This window comes from Myotis daubentonii, chromosome 6 (genome assembly GCF_963259705.1).
Source record: "Myotis daubentonii chromosome 6, mMyoDau2.1, whole genome shotgun sequence".
NCBI lineage: Eukaryota > Metazoa > Chordata > Mammalia > Chiroptera > Vespertilionidae > Myotis > Myotis daubentonii.
In genome coordinates this window covers 57,866,654-57,870,599 of record NC_081845.1, presented here as the reverse complement: position 1 = coordinate 57,870,599, position 3,946 = coordinate 57,866,654, and the positions used below count along the sequence as shown (strand labels likewise).

Below are 3,946 nucleotides of genomic sequence, written 5' to 3'. Positions count from 1 at the left end.
GTAGAATTCTCCTCCACCACGGAGCGCACACTCCCATAACTCTGCTTGGGTGGCAGCTCCGTGCGCTGCCCAGGGAGAGAGGGAGGGTGGCTTGCCATCTGTGGGCAGGATTTTTCTTCTCCCTCTTGTGACTGAGATGACTATTGAAGGCCTCAGAGCATTCAGAAACAAATTGGTTTTTCTTTGTTCTTTAGACTACATTTGACAGCAGGGTAGAAGGAAAAGCGAGGCTGCCATGAAGCTTATTTTAGGTGTTTGCTGGAGGGAGGGCAAGAAAGAGGAAGAGGCAACTGTGAACAAGAAAACACAAGGAGAACAAGAATGAAAAAGACAAAACTCAGCTGAAGCCAGATCGCTAGTGGCAAACTCACTTTTGGTTTTAACTGCCCACCTAATTCAGATAACAGTTGAGTTTTTGCTTGCATCAGACACACTGTAATATTATCTCTATTTTCTGTTGATAACGGCAGAAGGATATTTTTTCCTCTGGATGGAACAGAGTGCCACAATGAAGATCTTGAACTAAATACAATCTTTCATGCTTTATTTTTTTTAAGTGAACAAATCAAGATTATATTGTCACATGATAAAACAAAATATGAAGCTTAGAACTGGACCACTTGGCCCTTTCTCTTCTTATCTCCTCCCCGTTCAAAATGCTTGCATCTCTAATGGCCAGCATTCTCTTAGATCCGCAGTTAGGCTTAACTCATTCAAGTGTCAGCACAATCTTCTTTGTAGTTTTAGTCTTTTTTTTTTTTTTCCGGAAAATCAGCGTAGTCTGCCCACTGTAGCCACTCTGCTTCCTGTCATAACACCGCTTTCCCTGCGCTTACAGAGAATCCCTGCCCTTCTTGTGCTGTGTTACTTTGTGGGGTTGATGCTGGCCACACTTCCTACAGAAAGTTCCGCGGGTTTTAGGAAAGTTCACCATGTTTGTGAGGGCTATCAGCAGGGAAAGGAGGTCTTTCATGCTTTTATTTCCACTCAGAAATTTGATTTATAGGACCAGAAAACAAAGAAAAGCACTCTAATCAAAACAAAAATAAAGAACAAAGTTAAAGAATAAAAATGCACCCTCAATTTCACTGTCATTGCTCATCTATGTTTCTGTTACTCAATTCATTGTTCATACATAAAAGTGCTTCCATACGAGCATGACTACAGAATAGATGCATTCTGGCCTTCCATCTACCATCTATCTGTTTCTAGTTGCACGTCAGATGCAGGTGGGATTGCCACACTCAATCACACTCCTGGGCTGCCTCAGGCACATTATCTTCATCACCCCCTCCTTATGGTACTTATTTTCTTGGTTAGTTCCCTTCCTTTCAGATCCCATTCCCTTACTCCACCCTGACACCCATGCTCATACATATAAGGTATTTTCTCCCAATACATGTTATCTACTTTTAGTTACGTACATATTTATACACAAACCATATACACTATTTATAATGAAAGTGCTTCTAAATGTATATTAATGGAATTAAGTTATAAATAATATTCAGTTTTGTTTTGTCTTTTTAAATCACCCATCATGTCTTGGAGAATTCTGCATGTAAACATGTGTAGTTTTTCTTTTACTTCTTTTGCCTGCTGAATAGTATTCCATTGTTTACTCATATCCTATTATATTAACCTTTTTAAAATAAAGTCATCATAATTTTCATTTTAATAACTATATAACAGTCCAAGACACTGCTGTATCAATTTAAATTTAATTATTTTTCTACTATTGCTTATTTAGATTGTGTAAAGTGCTGTAATCAGTCTGTATATACACATGTATCTACTCTATACACGTATTAGTTTGCTAGGGATGACATCTCAAAGTACCACAGACTAAGTGGCTTAACCAACAGAACGTTATTTTCTTGTAGTTCTGGAAGCTAGAAGTCCAAGATAATGGTGTAAGCTGGGCTTATTTCTTCGAGGCCTTTCTCCTTGGCGTGTGGGTGAATGTCCTCTATAGGAAGCAGCCAATGAATGCATGAATGAGTGGAACAACAGGTCAATATCTCTGTCTCTGTCTCTCTCTTTTCCCCTTCCTCTCTAAAATCAATTTAAAAAAAGAATAAATGAATATATTAACTGCCTTTAAAATTATAGCACTTAGAAATAATTTTTCCTTCTTGAATTTTATTTGCTTGGATACAAGATTCAAAATATTTCACAACATAATACTTTTGCTTTAAAAACCTCAGCCTGAGGTAAACTTTTAAAAGTATCTGGATTAGAAGGTATGAGATAAGACTGGATAACTATGAAATAAACTAAGTTTATTTTCTGCTCCTATTCATTGCTCAGTCTGCCGTAGCCTCCTGAGCATGACGGGGTTGTAGGGGGCACACCCTTAGATACTTCCACTGGTGATGGAAAGGGGCAGGAGATGCCGTAGCTTTCACCAGGTCTTTATGAGAAGGAAATAGGATGTCTGAGGCAAACACCACTGCCATTCGTTTGAAGTTCATTTTTAGGTTAATAATGTAGTGAAACATACAGTACTTTTCATAATATGAGTTAGTGCAGCCATTCTCAACTACTCCTTTACAAAGTCTGGAGTAAGCAAAATCCCTTGTCATAGATCAAGGTCTCTTAATTAGAGTCCTGTGGATAGACATGCATGAGATCTTTGGGTCAAGGTTGAAAATCTATGCAAAACTGCATGTCTATCCATGAATTTTCCTAGGTAAAGGGTCCATAGTTTCTTTAGACCCTCAAAGAGATCTGCAATTCAAAAAAGGTAAAAGCAAACAAGCAGTATGTTGTATAAAAATAAAAACTTGGCAGGTCCTACCTCATTTGCTAGTAAAGATTCTAGTGCTCAGAGCAAGAAACCCAGGTAAATAGCCCATATTTCTGTGTGAGCTTTCTACATGTCACACTATTTTTATAGGAAAGAAAACTCATAACAAAGTATAGTATAAACGTTTTCCCCAAAAATCATTAGACTCAAAAAGTGTCATAATCGATGAATCTTTGCTTTCTAAACATGCCCATTCATTTCCTGTGCAAGAACAAAATCACCTGTGTTGCACAGTCAGACTCCACCTGTAAATACAGATCTGAGAAAAACTCGCCCCAAAGGAACAGAGCGGTAGAGACTAGGTCTACTGCCTTGTTTCATTTCTGTTCTGGGCATCAACACCAGGGTTTTTTTCATAGCCACACAAGTGTCACGACCACCACAAGCCTGAATGTGTCACTGAAACCTGTGAGTGTGAACAGTGCAATGAGTTACATATGGGGAAGAAGGAAAAGGGAAGGGAAGAAGCAAAGAGAACAACTGAAAGTCCTCGCTAAAGACAAGAGATTTACAAAAAGCTATTTGAATACTAGAAGTAATATTATTTCCATTCCATACTAAGATAGAGAAAAGTTTGGCAAAAAAGGAGAATAGAGAGGAATAAGGGGGTGTGTGTGTGTGTGTGTGTGTGTGTGTGTGTGTGTGTGTGTAAAGGACAAATGATGTGGAAGAGATTCAAGAAGAATAAAAAGTGTCAGATTCTTAACTGTGCTTAGGGAGTAGAGGCCCCTTTGTCAAGTAACAAACACAGTCCCTGCCTCCTGTGACAGTGGAGGTAGGGCAATATTATTTGGCCAATGTCATGATGATAAATCAGTTTATTTAGGATAACCCACTTTCAGTATCTGTCTCTATGGCCTACAAGTGAGGCATTGGGTCTGTGGTGGTAAAAAAACAAAAAAGCATCATAGGCTGTTGTCAAGTCAGGTGCTGACTAAAATGCCACTGGGAGAGGGAGGGGGAAAAGAGTCACAGGCAGTCATTCATTCATCTACGGAGCTGGGTTCTCAGGACACAGTGATGAATTAAGTTGCAGAGGGTCCCTGCCCTTCAGCAGATGAACTTCACATTGAGCAAGGGAGTGTTGGGGCACCTGTAGTTAAAATAAAAAGAAATGTAATGGCAACTTCAATTTGT

At 39.0% G+C, this 3,946-nt stretch overlaps 1 pseudogene; it reads right to left on the bottom strand.

Annotated features, from left to right (window-relative positions):
- Positions 1-605: 605 nt before the first annotated feature.
- Positions 606-934, bottom strand: LOC132236488 (large ribosomal subunit protein eL42-like; annotated as a pseudogene).
- Positions 935-3,946: the final 3,012 nt, after the last annotated feature.